This window comes from Hippopotamus amphibius, chromosome 1, assembly GCF_030028045.1.
Source record: "Hippopotamus amphibius kiboko isolate mHipAmp2 chromosome 1, mHipAmp2.hap2, whole genome shotgun sequence".
Lineage (NCBI taxonomy): Eukaryota > Metazoa > Chordata > Mammalia > Artiodactyla > Hippopotamidae > Hippopotamus > Hippopotamus amphibius.
In genome coordinates this window covers 174,457,268-174,476,498 of record NC_080186.1, presented here as the reverse complement: position 1 = coordinate 174,476,498, position 19,231 = coordinate 174,457,268, and the positions used below count along the sequence as shown (strand labels likewise).

At 38.6% G+C, this 19,231-nt stretch overlaps 1 pseudogene; it reads left to right on the top strand.

Annotated features, from left to right (window-relative positions):
- The first annotated feature begins 16,122 nt into the window (after positions 1-16,122).
- LOC130843941 (40S ribosomal protein S6-like) lies at positions 16,123-17,952 on the top strand (annotated as a pseudogene).
- The last annotated feature ends 1,279 nt before the right edge of the window (positions 17,953-19,231 follow it).

Genomic DNA, 19,231 nt, shown 5'->3' with positions numbered 1-19,231 from the left:
TTCATGTCTTCCCACTTGTTTGTTTTTGCTCTTGTTGCTTTTGCTTTTGGAGTCAGATCCAAATCACCCCCAAGCTTACGACCCATGTTTTCTTCTAGCAGTTTATGGTTTCAGGTCTTATGTTCAAGTCTTGAATCCATTTTGAGTTAATTATTGTGTATGGTATAAAATAATGGTCCAGTTTCATTCTATTGTATGTGGCTGTCCAGTTTTCCCAACACAATTTATTGAAGAGACTGACCTTTCGTCATCATATATTCTTGGCTCCTTTGTTATAGATTAATTGACCATATAAACATGGGTTTATTTCTGGGTTCTCTGTTCTGTTCCATTGATCAAGGTATCTGTTTTTGTGCCAAAATGATACTGTTTTGATTACTATAGCTTTATAATATAATTTGAAATCAGTGAGTGCAATGCTTCTTTGGCTATATAAGGTCATTTGTGGTTCCATACACACTTTAGGATTGTTTGTTCTATTTCTGTGAAAAATGCCATTGAAATTTGATACAGATGGCACTGAATCTGTGGACTGCTTTGGGTAACATGGATGGGTCATGCTTGGTTCTTTCTGATGGATACTTTTGTAATACTGGAAATTTAGTACAGACAGGGGCCCATTAAAATTTTGGGCCAGTTTTCATTTGAAAACACAATTTGCTATCTGACTATTCAGCTAGGACAAGTAAATCTAGCAATTTAAATTTAATAGCTAAACTCACATATACGGAATCTAAAAATAGTACTGATGAACTCAGTGACAAGAACAAGGAAGCAGATACAGAGAATGGACTGGAGAACTCGAGGTATGGGAGGGGGCGGGGGGTGAAGGGGAAACTGAGAAGAAGCGAGAGAGTAGCACAGACATATATATACTACCAACTGTAAAATAGTCAGTGGGAAGTTGTTGTATAACAAAGGGAGTCCAACTCGAGGATGGAAGATGCCTTAGAGGACTGGGGCAGGGAGGGTGGGGGGGAATCGAGGGGGGGGGGCGTCAAGGAAGGGAGGGAATATGGGGATATGTGTATAAAAACAGTTGATTGAACCTGGTGTACCCCCCAAAAAAATAAAATAAAATAATAAAAAAAACAAAACAAAACAAAACAAAAAAAACAGTTGATTGAACCTGGTGTACCCCCCAAAAAAATAAAATAAAATAATAAAAAAATAAATAAATAAAAAAAAATAAAAAAAAAATAAATTTAATAGCTAGATTCTTCATTGCTTTGGGAATAATTTCTAATTGAAGGGTTGCCATGTCATTGCATATATATTATTCCTCTTTTTAATTGTAGTTGCTTTTCACTTTGTTTATATTGTCTTAGGAAAGAAGTATTTGCAAACAGTAAATAAGCAATTCTTTCTTTTATACCATGACAGATTTCGCAGATTCAGTTGCTAAAGTTTCAGATGATGGTATCTCTCTCTTAAGGTTTAGCGTTTTACATTAAACTTTTTATAAATTCAAAGAAAAAGACAGGATGATATCTTGGTTTTTAAAATCTTTTCTGCTAGACTTTTTTTTAATAGAGGCATTTAGAAAAAGATCTCTTTCTAAACATAAAAACGAAATATGAACTGTTGACATTCTTCCTCCCCCCCTTTTTTTCCATGGAAATATCAGTTATAGGCTGCTGGGTGCCAGCTTTTAGACATAGTGTTCTGAACGGTAGGAATGATCAAAATACAGTTATTATCTTGGTCTGCTTTATCTCTGAACTGATAAGGTTTCTGAAAGCTATTTAATTGTCCTGTGAATCATTAACTTCATTATGTTTACCGAGAGCATGTTATCTCCCCTGCTTCTTGGGAACTGCGGATCCTTCATCAGTGACCTGGAATGGTTGCTAAGTGCCATGCAGGTAATGTACCTGTGCAATTTATTAGTGCCAGGTAGAATTTTAAATCAGCATGTTGATTGTAGTGTTGTTCACTTAATGAACTTCCATGCACTGCTTCCTGAAAACCCTTTTATGGTTTCTGTTGGCTCCATATGGCATTCTGATGAGCTTACACTTCTCCTTAAGTGCTTCTATATCAGAAAACAAGAGCAAAGCTAAAACAAAGTGAGTCATCTGGTTTTGTCTTTGCTTTCACTGCATGAGATAATGTGGAGGTGTTAATTACAAGACTTCACTGAGTCTTGACTAATAACAGTGTGCAAACAAATGTATGTCAGGCTCAGCCACAGAAATGCTTCTACTAATAAGGTAAAACTAGCAATTAGAGCTGACAATGAAGTAATACTTTCTGTTGAATATTCATTAATGAAGTTCTTGTTTGAGAGAAGGGAGGCTTCTGATTGTCCAGATGGAAACCTAGAATAGGAACCCCGGTCACTCCTTTTGAATGAATTAACCACCGTTTGGCGAGCCAGCACACTAGATTAATTCCCTTTTGTACTAATGCACTGACCCTTTGCTTCAAAGGCAGAGCCCTGATGGCCACTAAGATCCCTCAATCTGTGACCTTAGCATAATAGGGACAAATTGAATTCCCAGAAGGAGAAAAATGATAGTGACCACAGAACATCACAAACAGAGGGCTGGAGACACAGCATGTTTTATTTAAATTCTTCACTACAGCTCCTAGGGTTTCAGGACGAAAGAGTATGATCAGCTTACCTAACCCAGTCATGTCACTTCATCTGATGTTTTCCTTTTTTTCCCTTTTCCCTTTCCCTTTCCTTCCCTCCTCTTGTCTCTCTTGTTCAGAAGGCAGTTCTGACATTCTTCTTTAAGAGCAGGAGACCCACTGCTTTCATGTCAAAAAGACGTCTCCTAGGAAAGAGAGTGTTGGGCACTGATGGCTCTTTCACACTCCGCACTGTTATTTTTTTTCTTTTCTTTTTTTTAAGATATTTTAAAGTTAATTTTTATTGGCGTGTAGTTGATGTACAATGTTGTGTTAGTTTCAGATGTACAGCAGAGTGAATCAGTTATACATATATCCATTTGTGTCTTTTTTTTTTTTGTAGATTCTTTTCCCATATAGGCCATTACAGAGTGCTGAGTATAGTTCCCTGTGCTATACAGTAGGTCCTCATTAGTTATCAGTTTTATATATAGTAGTGTGTATATATAAATCCCAATCTCCCAATTTATCCCTCCCCCCTGCACTGTTATTTCTGATGCCAGATTGCAGGTTGTATTACCCAGGTAATATATGCCTTTTTGGCATTTCTTAGTAAAGATGCCCAAATGAGAGACTATATTGATGAAAGCGTTTCATTTAGGGGACCCTTTAAAAGCTTGATATATATTTACGGAAATACAAAGAGGGATGTATATTTTTTGGATTCGGAGAATAAAAAATCTTCCATTGCAATAAACTGTCAATGTATCAAATTTTTAGAATGGAGCATGACCTGGGTAAAATAAAACAACCTTCTGTTTTGACTTTCTTGACAGCCCAAATCCTAATTTGATGGAAGGGGCTCTGTGCCGGGATTAGAAAGCCACAGTCCCAGCCTTCTCTACAGTTAGAGATGGTCACATAACACACATCTGGCCAATGGTATATAACAGGAAGTTACTCAAAGCTACTTAAAAATAGGACAGAAGCTGCTGAGAGGAACACGTTTTGTTCTGGGTGTTCTCCTGTTGTAGCGGGAACCAACTAGCCAGTCTGCACTAGATCAAGAGGAAAAAGTGAAGAGAATCATAGACCCAGCAATAACAGTGCTCTGGACTTCTCCTTATGTGAGGCATCCCTCCCTCCTCCTCCACTTTAAGCCACAAATTCTCAGTTCTCTGATTTGCACAGCTAAATGTAATTCCTAACTAAAATAGAATATGGTATCAGAACTGGTGCGGAGTGTGGGGAGGAAAGGATGCTTCAAGTAATAGAACCTAAAAGGTTTAATTTGCTTAATGGAAGAGGTGGGGAGGTGAGGGCACTGTTGCAGGGGGTAAAGCTGGCTGATACATATTAAACAGGGCAAAACGTTTTTTCAGATTCTAGGAACGCTGTCTACTGACTCCTAAGTAATACAGCATGTTGGCATGTGTTGGACCCTTCTTGCTGCTTTTAGCAAAGCCCTAAGGGAGTGATGAACTAATTCAGGAGACACACAGTCTACAAACAGATGTGGAAGAAAATACAGCACTGCTAATAGAAGTGCTTTTCTCAAGACCTGCAATCTAAGTTGCCTGAGAATCTCAAAAATTGGAGCCTTTTCATAGCTAGGATAGCCATTTGACGGCTGGAAAAGAAACTCAAAATATAATGGAAAAGAAAAACAGTAGCTTAGTTTCTCTTGTAATAGTCTGAGCGTAAGCAGGAAAGCCGTAAAGTGTGTGGCTCCACGCTGCCTTTCTATCTTACTGCTTCTGAATCTTCTTGTTGCAAGGATCCAAGATGACTCTCAACTACTCGGGCATTTCAGCAGGCAAGGGAGGAAAAGAGGGAAAGAGAGGGCACCCTCCTCCTTTTAAAGCCATACACTAGAAGTTGCTCACATAACTTATTAGACAGAATTTAGTTATATGTCCACTTCCAAGCATGAGGTCTTTAATCTGGGCCACATGTACTCAGCTGAAAGCCGTGGATTGCATGACTATGGAACGGGCAAGGAAGAACTGACATTGCCTCTCTTGTAGGGTTGAACACCCAGCTTCTCCTCTACCTCAAGTGGAAACCATTCTAAGCTGAAGACCCTACTTTTTTTTTCTTCCTGCGATCTCCTTCTGAAAATGCAGCTTTGAAAAGCTGCCTACACCAGTCTTAAATTTTTCATGCTCCACATTAAAAAAAAAAGCAATGTAGCTTTAATAAGATAGCAATACTTTGTAATTATATTTCACTCTTCCATTAGGCCAAAGGGTTATAGTGTTGGGATGTTCTTTGGCAATTCCAATCAGGAAAAACAAAATCTAAAAAATCTTTTGAAGATATCTCTGATAGTAGAAATGTCTCAAGATTTAGTTCTAATTAGCCTCTGAAATAATGTTCCCAGCAGCTCCGTTGCATTGACTGAGTTCAGATCAGGCATCCCGGGACATTTCCTTCTGTTTTGAATGAGATACATTGCTAATTCTCTAATCAATGAACGAACACACTCCATTTGTCAAACAGCATTATTGCCATTAAGTGAATATAATTCATAGCTAATTGTTAAGTAGGAATAATTTGTTGTGACTTGACTAGATTTTAATTGTATTCCTTGACTTATGGGAGCATCTTATCAAATAGTGGAAAAATCTTTTTTAAACCTATATTTTGGAGAAAAACTTAGCAATATCTTTTAAAAATCACACATGGGATGGATTAATTGATTCAAACATTATGTGAACAAATATGCTGCTACAAGGATGATCATTGAAGCATTCTCTACAATACCGAGAAATTTCAAGCAACTTGCATATCCATCTATATGGGGTTAGTTAAATGAAATATAGTATATCTATGCTAAAAAACAAAACAACTTATGCAACCCTTAAAATAAGGAGATAGATCCATGGGGAAAGATATTCAAGATACAATATTAAGATTTAAAAAATTATAAAACTATGTATAGTTCCAGTTTGTTTGTGTAATACAGAACAAATCAGGAAACGTACACATGTAATTATATATGCATGGAGGTTTCTGAAAGCTTATACAAGCAGCAGTTAATAATGTTTACAGCTAAATAGTGGATTGGTTGTCCTGGTATAAGGAATGAAAGACTCTTACCTCTTACTTTATAAACCTTCTGTATTTGTTGAACTTTTTACCTTAAATGTGCATTTGTTTCAAATTTTAAAAAGCTATTAAAACCTCTAAAAATTATTTTGTTCCAATGTATATGGCCTTTAAACATTTCATAGAGTATACAGCATCAGGAATTATTGAACGAATGTCTAAACTGAATTCTGCTTCCCTTTGTTTTATATTGACTAAGAGCCTGCTTCCAGATAATTTGCTGTATTTGCTTAGATAACATGAAATTTGATACTGATTTGTTTCATTTATACTCTTGCCCCGGAAGCAAAGCCACTGTAAAGGAGTACCATAAGATCTTTTAGTAATGTATTTAATACCTTGCAAATTATTTTCTTTTTTTCTAAATTTTACTTTCACAAAGGGTTTCAGACTTAATGAAGTTTGTCTTATTCAGCAGTTTTGGAATTCACTGGAGAAAAAATGAGAAATGCTCTTTCTCTTCAGCTGATTCTAATCCTGTTCCTTGCAATGATGCAGCCCTGGCCAGAACCTGCTGAGGAAGAAAACTTCAGTAATTTCCTACCTTATCTGCAAGGTGAAGGACAGATTAAGCTGATGCTCATTTTTACAACTCAGAAATTTATTTAAAAAATTTCCTCATTTATCAAAATGAAAAGTGCTCAATCAACTGGACCTCAAATTTCAAACAAGTGTGTGGTAAGTACAATTTCTACTCATTTTAAGAAAGAAAGAAAGAGTGCATTCCTCTTAAGGGAACACAAGGCTGAAGTCTGCAGGAGCATGAATTTGAATTTGATTGTTGTATACAATCAATAAGAGGGCCCGACTTCTCTAGCTTATTTATGCCTCAGAGGGTCTTAGGTCACAGCAGAGACATGTTTATTTCGTAGGCGCTCACATAACAACCACACTTATCATTCTGGTAAAAAACCAACGACGGAGGCTATGTCCTATGAGCTACTGTGTCCTACTGCCTGCAAAGGGAGAAGACAAACTCTGTCATCTGAGACTTTATCATCTAGTTGGAGGGCACTAGACTTTTGCTATGGAAATCCTTCATGATGAAAAAGTTTTATGTTGCTATACCACAATATTCATTTTTGAACTTTAGAAATTGTGAGCTTAGCTATGTTGTAGAAAGACCCCTCCACATGAATGTGATAAATACTTTTTAATCTAATTTTCAAACAGGAAAGCCTAAGAATGGCTGAACAATAACAGCACTTATCACTGATAGGAACCTACACTGGGTTACACCCTTCACAGACATTCTCTCTAAGCTGCACATGGATCCCACAAAAAAGGATACTATTAGTTTCATTTTTCAGAGGAAGAAACTAAGGTTATGCACCAGTTAGCGACTGAGTCAGGAATCAAACCCCAAGCACAGGTCCTTTGAACCTCTGAGCTTGAATGCTTTGTACCCCTAATGAAGGGAAGTGGAGATGGGGAGGGGGTAGGGAAAACCTTTACATTCTTTTTTTTCCTCCTGCAACCCTTTAAAAAGAGAGACAGGACAAAAGAAGAATGCGCGTTCTATATGCACGATTCTTTGCAGCCCTCTGACGAAGTACCTCAAAAGCTAAGCTCCCATCAATCCTGGAGAGATAGGATCGGCGGAGCATAGTGATGGAATGAATAGTTGAAAAGAACAGCGGCGACCAAAGAACTTTTTATGCAGAGAAAATCCCAATTCTGGGGCAAAGCCCTCCTGTTCATTTTATCTCACAAAAGGTAGGTAGTGTTGCCTGTCAAGGTAATGCATTACCATACTATTTGGAAAAACTACAGTTCTAATTAGATGAGCAAATAAATGTTCATTTCAATTTATTAATATAGCTGTAGGCCTTGTTACAATTTATCTCTTGGTTCTGAGACCAATCCATCTCGAGCTGGGAATCATTGTGGGGAAGTAACGGGTTTTAATAATGGATACAGGCGGTGAATTATTCAGGCAGATGGGAGCAAGCCTTGATGCCTTCACTCACTTCTTTAATTAACTGTGAGATGCTGACGAGTCTGGGCTGTCTCGAGGCTTTCTAAGTTTATCTCCATCAGAACTGTGAATTTTTCTTGAGCCATGGATATGTTGTGTTCTGGCTCTTCCTTATCTGAGAAAAAGGAACGCCCGTTCTCCTGTCACCATTTGGTCTTATAGTCTGAATGTCTTTGTCTGCTTCAATATTATTTTCCTGCAACTTTTTGAGCAATGAACATTTTTCTGGATAAAACCCACACCTTCATTCGACTGCACCTCTGGATACGACTTTAGCAAAAGAAAATCCAAAATATTTCAATCCTGATTTAAGTTTGGGAACTAACCCATAAACAAAACAAAATCCGGTTCTGGTCACTGACGCTCATTTGCTTGGCTTAAAGCCATTTGTTTTAATGACTTAGAAAGAAATGAACTGCTAGAGAAGAATTTTTAGAGTCTTCATTTGACAGAGCATCGAACAAATCAAACCGAAACTCTTATGAGATGCAGATTGCAAATTTGCATGGAACAGGGTACATTAGTTATGGACTTCTGCAATGTGTCCTAGTGGTTGCTGTAAATAAAAGTCTCTCAGGGCTTGGCACTAAACAAATGACAGGACATGGCCTTGTCCAGTGAATTTTTTCCTGTGCTTAACACAGATTTTCTGAGTGGGAAATGCATCTAGCTAGTAGACTTTGCCCCAGTGTAAATCAATGGTTTTCTCTGAACACGTTAATAACATGTTTAGATAATTGATTGCCCTTATTTGGGCAATCTACTTTGCCATTACCTGTTACTATGAAAATTTTGTTTCAAAAGTGCACATACGCTGCTGTACAACCATTTACTAATGCTGTGACAAGAGAGTTCCTCTTTCAATTTTGTCACAGCAGAGAGAAGGTGAAGATCTGGGGGAGATCTGAGCTCACCACTTCTTGGTAGAAATTGAATCACGATTTCTATAAATCAAAAGTCATGTTAAAAGCGCTGTGAAATAAACAATGATGTATATGAATTAGCAGCACGACTGTAATCAATACAGATCAAAGTGACTTTATGAAGGTATTGATGTTTTCAGCTCTTCTAAGGTTGAATACATTTAAGTGTTTATCCCCCAGGGCACTGTTGCTCTAAATGAATCTATTCACTCTGAGACCAGACCACAGTTACGGCTGGAGACACAACTATCCACACTGAGCCAAAGGTGGTTCTGACCCAAACTGAGTGACCCCATCTGTGGCCAGATGCTCACGGTAAACTGAAATTAAATGAACGGCACTCGGGACGAAGACACTTGTATAAAAAAGTGCCTACGCTTGTGTTTGGTTTCCTTATATATTAATTTCAAAGTTTGGAGTCTCTTGGAATGCAACGCAAAATTTTTTTCTAAGGATTTGGCCCAATAGCACTCTTCTGGATGTGAATCCTGTATCAGGATTTAACTTAAACTGTGCTTTTAAGAGAGTGATTCTGTATCTTCAAGCTGCATCAATACATCCTGTTACTGGATACTGCCTGACTCAGTAGCTGCCACAGGCATATCTTGCTTGCCTGAAAGGAAACTTTATTTTTATACCCAAATGCCATATTTTAAAAATCAGATAATGCAGGCATCCTGTTAGGACTTACTAGATTAGCTAAAGAACACAAAACATCAGATTGTAATTAGATGACTACAGAGAAAAAACACAGGATGCATATTTCCACAAAATATCTGGCTTCCCTAAGCATTTTCAAAGCAAAGATAAGTCATCTATTTTGGCTTCTCTGTGGTTTGGAAAAGGGTTCTTTGCACAGTGGATACACATTGGAATTCATCTTGTTTTTCTTAGAATATTATAGCATCTAACTATGTCTCCAAAAGGACCAGCCTCAAATTATCTGACCAAGAGCAGTTAGAAAGAACACTGAGAAATGAAACATAGACTGATAAGTGGGTGGAAGTCATTCATCTTTTAAAGCCCATAAAAAAAAAAAAAGAGAATTGTAAATTAAAATGTCTACAATAGGTTCAACACCTCTCTCTCAGCCCCTCCCCTCCCTTTGTCACTGAGCGGCATTCAAGTGTGGGAATGTTTCTCTTCAACATGTGTAAATCACACATTTAGTCATGCTCCAGGCAGGAGCCCCTACCGAGGGGTCCAGGGGGAGGGAGGCAAAGGATATTAAATACTAGTCCAGCAGTTTGTTAATGAAACATTTACACAAGCATTTTGTGTGGTTGTAATACAAAGGGGGGCCTCTTTCATCGCACCCTTTCATTACTTAGCAGGATCTCTAAGCGGATTAATGTTGGGGGAGGTGGGGGGAAGAACGTGCCTATCAGTTGAGTCTCAGGATGGGTAATGCTGAGTGCTTAATAGATGGCCTCTGGATTTGGGATTACTGCCTTGCAAATTCTTCCAGGCTTTCAACAGAATAGAAAGCCGTTTGTTTTCTCCCCTTCAATGTGGAGAGCTATTGACTTCGTGATGAAATGACCTGGGACTCAGTTTATTCCTATTACTCCCTTCTCCTTCTGTCACTTATTGAATTTATTTATTTAGGCTTGTGGTGGCGGATGCATCAATATATGCGTTCATGCCACTGTTACTCTGATTAAGAAGCAGCTAAGGAAGCAAGTTTAATAGCAACCAATGGCTTTTATGACATTCATATCAAGCATCGGATCAAGAAAAGGAAGTTACCAAGAAGACAGATCTGCATTGCAGAAGCTGTGTGTTCTCTGCATTTCATTTCTGAAAGGTTTCCAAACAGCTCAGATAAACTACATATTTTGGAGGACACTGAAGCTAGGAAGTGGCCCTTTTATTTTTCTGGGGAGTTAGAGGCAGCTTTTGTTGGCAATCTCGTGAAAGGGTACAGTACTGATGGATCATGCTGCCTGAGGTCCCGTGGCTTCTCACTATTTTTAGCACAAGGAAGATGTTAGTTGAAACAGTGTACAATGGACTAATCAGCCATAATAGAACTCACACTGTTTTTTACTTCACATTGCACTTATTATGTGCCTTGAATGTAAACAGCTCTTTGCTCTGACAAAGATGGCAGCTTGCCATGGTGGGATTCAGCCTTCTCTAAAGCTCAGCAAAGGTTGAATAGAAACAGGCCTGAGGACTCTGAAAAAGCAATTGTTTGGATGTATGTCACTTGCAGCCTTAGACAAAATTATTTTTGTTCCTTCCATCCTTTACTCCCCACCTCCCTCCTCAAATTAGCAAGCATTCACATATGCCAGTTATCTGCGTATGAAAAATTATTTCGATTATTTCTCCACCCACATTTAAAGACTCAAAAAAATCACATTTTACATAAAGCCTTGAATGATGACACCTGGTACAATTTACACTCATTGTGAAATATGTGGAACTTAATGTAATAATAGAAAGCTGGATCACTTTAACGCATAATAAGAGAGATTCTATTTAAAATTGCATTGAACACCAAAAAGAAGTTTATTGTTTTGCACCATCTGTATCTACCATTAGCAGATTCAATAGTTTGCTCTCAAAACAGATTTAGAGCAATTTACTATAAAGTAAATTGTTGTTGGCTAGCCTTCCTACATTGTTATCATCCCAGGATTTTCCATGTTGGCTTATTTAACAGTATTTTGAATTATGATCACAGCAATACACGCCCATGACAAAAACAATCAAATAGCAGAAGAGGGTTTATAAAGAAAAATATCCCTTTCCCATACAGTCTTTTCCATGCTCAGGCCCATTTCCAGCAGCAATTTTTAAACTTTTTGGTTTTTTACTTCTTCTGGAAATTACCTTTTAAACTCTAAATAAATAATAGGCTTATAATGGTTTTTCTTGACTCATTCAACAAATGATTCAACAAATATTCATCGTGTAGTCAGAATGTAAATTGGTGCAGCCACTGTGGTAAACAGTATGGAGGTTTCTCAAAAAACTGAAACTAGAACCACCATGTGACCCAGCAATTCCATTCCTGGGTATATATCCAAAAAAACCAAAAACACTAATTCGAAGACATATATGCACGCAATGTTAACAGCTGCATTAGTTCCAGGATATGGAACCAACCTAAGTGTCCATAAAGAACTGAATGGATAAAGAAGATGTGATGCATATATATAATGGAATACTACTCAGCCATAAAAAAAAGAATGAAATTTTGCCATTTGCAGCAACATGGATGGACCTGGAGGGCATTATACTGAGTGAAATATGTCAGATGGGGAGAGACAAATACTGTATGATCTAAAAAATACAGTAAACTAGTGAATAAACTGGTGGTTACCAGTGGGCAGAAGGAAAGGAGGGAGGGGCAATATAGGAATAAGGGATTAAGAGGTACAAACTACTGTGTATAAAACAAGCTACAGGGATATATTGTACAACATGGTGAATATTCATAGCCAACATTTTATAATAACTACAAATGGAGTATAACCTTTAAAAATTATGAGTCACTACATTGTACACCTGTAACTTACATAATATTGTACAGCAACTATACTTCAATTAAAAAATCCCAAATATTCATTGTGTGCCCACTATCTGCCAAACTCTCTCATACAACTGAGATATAAGAGTAAACAAAAGACAAAAGCTCCTGTTCTCATGGAGCTTATATTCCATTGGGGTGGTGATGAGGAGAGTTAGATAATAAACAATATCCATGAACAATTTCTATAGTATATTCAAAAGTGAAAACTGGTACTGAATAAAAGAAATGGGAAAGGTGGGCAAAGGGAGTACTGAGGAGGAGAGGTGGTTTGCAATTTAAGTTAAGGTGGTCAGTGATGACCTAACTAAGAGTGTGATATTTAAGCAGAGATACGATGGAGGCAATGCAGGAATCCATGAGAATATCTCAAAGGACAGTGGTCTAGACAGAAGGAATAGCAAGTGCAAAGGCCCTAAGGCAAGACCTTGCCCCCCACAATGGTACAAATGAACTTATTTACAAAACAGAAATAGAATCACAGATGTAGAAGATAAACTTACAGTTACCAAGGGGGAAAGGGAGGGGGAGGGATAAATTGAGAGACTGGGATTGGCATATACACACTACTTTATATAAAATAGATAACTAATAAGGACCTACTGTATAGCACAGGGAACTCTACTCAATACTCTGTAATGACCCATATGGGAAAAGAATCTAACAAAGAGGGGATATATGTATATGTATGACTGATTCACTTTGCTGTATGCTTGAAATTAACACAACATTATAAATCAACTATACTCCGATAAAAATTATTAAAAAAAAAGAAAAAAGAAACAGCAAGGAGACCAACTTGGCTGAAGAGGAGTGAACAAAGAAGAGTGTAGTATGAGATGGGGCCTACGAAGGAAAGGGATTGGGAGGTCAGTCATATAAGGACCCCATTGAATTTTACCCAGCAAGAGTTGGGAGTTATGGGAGGAACCTGAGCAGAGAATTAATTAAATAGTATTTAAGTTTTTGCTTTCTTGAGGAAAGGATGCACATGGACAAGAATGGAAGCAGGAAATTGTTTTGGAGTGTCTATGGTGATCCAAATAAAAAGAGAAGGCTCAGGATGGGCTAATAGCAGGGGAAGGGGTAAACAGTGGTCAGGTTCTGGGTGTGCACTGAAGCTGACATGATTTTCTGACAAGTTGAATTTTATAGAATGTAAGAGAAAGAAAGATTTTGCCTGACCTACTATAAGGAAGGGGTGGGTCCTTAATGGATATAAGAGAGACTGAAATAGAGTGGGTTTTGGGAGGAAGATTTGGTTATGGACATGTTGAGTCTGAGATGCCTTTTAGACTTTGAAGTGATGATAACAGACAAGTGGAAATAAGAAGCTGGAGTTCCGGGGTGAGATCTATAGCGTATTTTTGCATTTCTGGCCATTAGTGTGTGTGTGTGTGTGTGTGTGTGTGTGTGTGTGTGTGTGTGTGTGTGTATAATTTAAGGTCACATGACTGGATGAACTCACTAAGGGAATGAGACTAAAAGGCGAAGTCCCATGACTGAGGCCTGGAACAGTCCCACAATAAAATGTTAGATAATGAGGAGAAACCTGCAAAGAAAATGGAAAGAGGTGAGGTAGGAAGAAAACCAGGAGAATACTAGAAGAAAGGAAAGTAGAAAATTTGACTAGTAAATACATATCAGGCTCACATGATTCACAGTAACATACCCATGTTAGAGAAAGAAGTACGAAAAAAAATGAAGATCCTGCAACCAAATAAAAGGTAGCACTAAAAATATTACATGAATAGTTTTTATTCAGTGATAAATAATCATGAATAAAGTTTCATTAAACATTAGAAGCATTCCTTTTAGAGTTTAGAACCAGTATTCTAAAAATGTCTGGAATAAAAGAAAATATATGTAAGTCGACATTGCTATATACTAGCAACAATCACTTTTAAGTATTATGAAACTCAACGTCAACAGAGACTTTATATACCAAAGAATAGCTTTAACAAAGAACGTGAAAGATGCAAATGGATATCACACTACTGTTTTGAGAGGTATAAAAATTAAAACAATTTAATAGAGATACGCATTTGATCATGAACTGGAAGACTGGATAATGAAAAAATGTTGATTTCCCCTAAGTCTGTGGGTTTATTATAATTCAAAACAGAATTCTGATGGGTAAATTTGGGGTACAATAATGGTTAAAGGAGCACTATTTGTAATAGCCAACAAACTAGAAACAATCCAAATGCCCATAAATAAGTAAATAAATATTATGTTCATTCAATGGAAAAATATACAATGGTGAGAATGAATGAACTCTAATTATAGACAATGATGGGGATGAATCTCACTAATACAATAATGAGCAAAATAAGGCTGACACTAAAGAGTATGTACTTGATGATTCCCTTTGTATAAAGTCCTGAAACAGATAAAAGTAATCTAAGATTCCTGGAAGTCTGGGAAGGGAGTCTTTAGTTCTGGTAATGTTTCATTTTTTGATTTTTGGCTGCTGGTTACATATTGTGCCCATTTTGTAAAAATTCTTAGAAATTACATTTGTAATTTGTGTACTTTTTATATGGATATTTGACTTTGATAAAACTTTAAAAAATACCAATAGTTTAAAAAAATTGGACATACTGATTTAACCATTTGCTTGTAATTGCAGACAATAAAAAAGTAGCTTCTAGTTTGTTCTAAAAGAAAAGTAATAATAACTGTATAAAATGTATATAAAAAATCAGGATGAGTGGAATATTCTGGCAATAACTGAGGATCAATGGACAGCATACATTTGGTAGAGATGAAAGATAATTCAGTTGGGGAAAGGACTGATTAATAAATGGTGTTGCATTTTCAAACCTCCTATGCAATTTGGTACAACTATGTGATCAAATTTTAGCTATTGGGATATAAGTGAAATTGATATACACCACTTCCAAGTATTGCTTTTCAAAGGTTTGGGCTTGTATTCCTTCTGGAAGGTCTCTGCTGTCCTAATTTAGAGAAGTGAGATATAGATGATTGTCTGTGTCCAATTGTTTAAAGAGGACCACTTGTCAAGAATGGCAGAATCACCTTCCTAGGCCTGGACTGTTAACTGTATAAGAAGTAAACTCATTGATAAGTGAGTAAGCAAACAAACAAAAAACCAAGCTATAAATGGTGGCTATTCCTTTAGGAATATATTAGTTATCTATTGCTGTATAAGCAATTACACCAAAATGTAAAAGCTGAAATCTACAAACATCTCATCATTTCTTTGAATAAGGAATTTGGGGAGCAGCTTAACGAGGTACCTTTCACCCAAGATCCCTCATGTGGTTGCAGTTGAGCTGTCAGCTGGGGCTACAGTTATGGTCAGGACTCAACTGGGCCTGAAGTGCCTGCTTCAAAGCTCAGTCGGCTGGTGGTTGGCAGGCTTCAGGTCCTCACAGGCGGTTGGCTAGAGAGTCTGAGCTGCTCTCGTGCTATTGGTCTGAGGGCCTGAGCTCCTCACCACCCCACTGTTGTTCTGTCCATACGGCTGCTCGCCATAGGGCTGTTTCCTTCCCCCCAGTGTAAGTGAGCCAAGAGAAGGGGAGAGAGAGAGAGCTCAAGGCAGGACCTGCAGTTATTGATAATCTAATATTGAGCTACTGAGTCCAGCCCGCACTCAAGGCGAGGGGACACACTCAAGGGCATAAAAGCCAGAAGGCAGAGATATTCAATTCCACCTACCACAGGAAGAAAACTCATGTTAGATCCTCACTAGATAGCACACTAAAATAACTTGCAGATGAATACAAAACTGAAATATAAGACGTCAAGTCCTTCTTAAAAATAGAGCCAAGTCTGTGTGAATGTTTCTCTAGTATCAGGATGGGAAGAACATCTAAGCTTAAAACCAGGGCAGCTCCTGACACAGGCTGGGTTTTCCAGGAAGCAGACACGGAAATGGGTTGGAAGGGCAAAGCCTCACTGGTAAGTAACACTGTGAAAGGTGGAGGGGAGGAAGCGGGATTGGGTAGGCAGTGTCAACCTGAAAGATGGCGGTTAGCCCCAAGGGGAGCTCCGAAGCCAAGATTTCCCACCACAGCAGTCCCAGGTTGGGTGGACCAGCTAGGCCCTTGAACCGGTTTCTCGTTTCAGATGTGGGTAGGGCAGCCCTGAGAACAAGAGCAACCTCGGTGTGAAAGCTGAGGAGCATCATGAAGGAATGAACAGCTGGAGGTTGTCTGCCAGCTGTACCGTTTAACTGGGCAACAAGTCTGTTTTTGAAGATCTGAGCTGAGCCTCTAGGTCTCCGCCACAGTCCACACCTTGCAGCATTTAGACATGGTGGGTGCTTCAAACACTTGTGTGGAGCAGCTTCTCAGGGCCAGAATGGGCCTCTTCTCCTGAGGAGAAACTGCCCTGAGGCTCCTGCTCTAGGCAAAAAATACCCACTAGAGGCAGAACTGGCCAAGCGTCACTGCCCCCTCGCTGACTGAAGATCAATCTGAGAATAGCGAGCCCTCAGCTCAAAAGCTGAGGCAAAACCTGAAAGGACTGACAGCTAGAGGCTGCAGCTAAGCACACTGGCAGGCAGTCTTCTAGGAAGGCAGTCTGAACAACCCATAATCACAAATGAATATATCGAAACAATTTTTTACTTCACAAAAACATAATCCTCAATACGCAAATATGTAAAACATAATGGTTAGGGAAAAAACCCATGACATGTTAATATCATAAATTTCATAAAAGGCTAACACCCTATCAACATCAGTCTTTAGTAAAAATCTATAGTGTATGTACTGTACATGATATATTTAACATCTAGTTAAAAAATACTTAAGACCCCCGTGAATACCTAGAACAAAGCTCTCAAACACAAAAAGGATAATTAACTAATAGATACGAAAAAATATTCAGCAGTCCTCACAAGTAGTCAAAGGAATGCATATTAAAGCAATAAAATAAGTTTTGGCAGCCTATGACATTTCCAATTTTGGTAGTAAATGATTTCATTTTGGCAAATGAGCTTTAAGTTAGACATTTGCACATGCCTGGCAGGAGTGTCAATTCATATTTCTGTAAATCAATTTGGCATCGGGTTTTTAGGAGTTGTAGAAACAAATCCTTTTACTCAATAATTCTACTTCAAGAGTTCATCATCTCTGCTGTGGCGCCTCAGAGGCGATCAGCTGCTTCAAGACAAAGCTCAACATCTCTTTCCCAGCCATGGGCTGCCAGAAACTCGTTGAAGTAGATGACGAAGGCAAACTCTGAACCTTCTATGAGAAGCATTTAGCCACAGAGGCTTCTGCGGATGCTCTGGGTGAAGACGGGAAGGGCCATGTCACTGGAATCATTGGTGGGGGTGACAAACCAGGTTTCCCCACAAAGCAGGGTGGGCTAGGAGGACTAGTGAAAGAAAGCACAAAACTGTTCAGGGGATGCGCTGTGGATGCCAATCTGAGCGTTCTCGACTTGATTATTATTTAAAAAAAATAATGGGGAGAAAGATATTCTTGCACTCACTGATGCTACTGTGCATTATTGCCTGGGGCCCAAAAGAGCGAGCTGAACCCACAAACTCTCCAGTCTCCCTGAAGGAGATGATGTCTGCCAGTATGTTGTGGAAAGCCGCAATCAGAGAAGGTAACAAACCCTGGTGCCCAAGACTCAGTGTTATCTTATTCCCTGTGTCCTGCAACACCAAAGGCGGCTTGTTGCTCTAAAGGGACAGGGTGCTAAGGAACATTAGGAGGAGGCCACAGAATATGCTAACCACTGGCCCAGAAGATGAAGGACGCCAAAGGAAAAACCAGGAACAGACTGCCAAGAGATGGATGCTCTCCTGTCTGAGAGCTTCTGAGTCCAGTCAAAAATAAGATTTTCTAAGAGTAAGAAATAAATAAGGTCAGACTTTATTTAAAAAAAAAGTTTATCTTAAGGAAATAATCAGAAATGTGGACAGAGATTTATACATAAGGATATTCATCTTAGCATTATTTGTTATATCAAAAGCCAGAAGCAACCCAAGGGCTTAAAGTTAGGAAAAGTGTTACATAAACTACGTCATAACTGTAGGATAGTGTGTTGTGCAACCATTAAAATGAAAATGGGTGATGAAGCTTTAATGCCAATAGATAATGGTGGGACTTCCTAGGTGGCGCAGTGGTTAAGAATCCGCCTGCCAATGCAGGGGACATGGGTTCGAGGCCTGCTCTGGGAAGATCCTACATGCCGTGGAGCAACTAAGCCTGTGCGCCACAACTATTGAGGCCGTGCTCTAGAGCCCGTGAGCCACAACTATTGAGCCCATGTGCGGCAACTATTGAAGCCCATGCACCTAGAGCCCGTGCTCCACAACAAGAGAAGCCACTACAATGAGGAGCCCGTGCACCACAATGAAGAGCAGCCCCCCGCTTGCAGCAACTAGAGAAAACCTGTGTGGAGCAACAAAGACCCAACGCAGCCAATAAATAAATAAAATAAATAAATTTAAAAAAAAGATAATGGTTATGATGGATGTGTTAAATAAAAATAAAACTAATTGCATATATAGCATTACCTCAAGTATGTAAAAATCCATAAAAAAGATGTGTAGAAGAAAATATGCCAAAAATATAAACATGGATGTTATTATCTTTGGTTAGGTAACTTTATTTTCTTTTTCTTACTTTTAATTTTTACAAAATAAACATTCTTGGAGTCATCTTGAGAAACAATTGCTAGAAGCTTTCCTCGTCCTTAGAGAAAAGGCTGGGTCACGTGCTTCTCCCTGTGTGCCCCCCGCACTTTCTCAGTGCACGCCCCTCTCTTAGCATTTCCTCATGCTGCTCAAGTTTTCTGTGTATGTATCTGCTGTGCATTTGTGACACTAACCATGTAGAGCTGGGTCAGATTTCACAGGTTGAGGGCACAGTGCTCTGCAATCACCCCTCACTTCAGACCCCAGCTGCAAGCTCTAGAGTTCTCAGGCCACTCACACTTCTGACTAACCAGCCACAAATCTGGGGCGTCCTACTACCTCCCCAGGTTCTATAATTTGCTAGAATGACTCACAAAATTCAGGAAAGCATTATACTTAGGATTATAATTTTACCATAGAGCATACAAATTGGAATCAGCCAAATGAAGAGACACATAGGATGAGGTCTGAGAGGA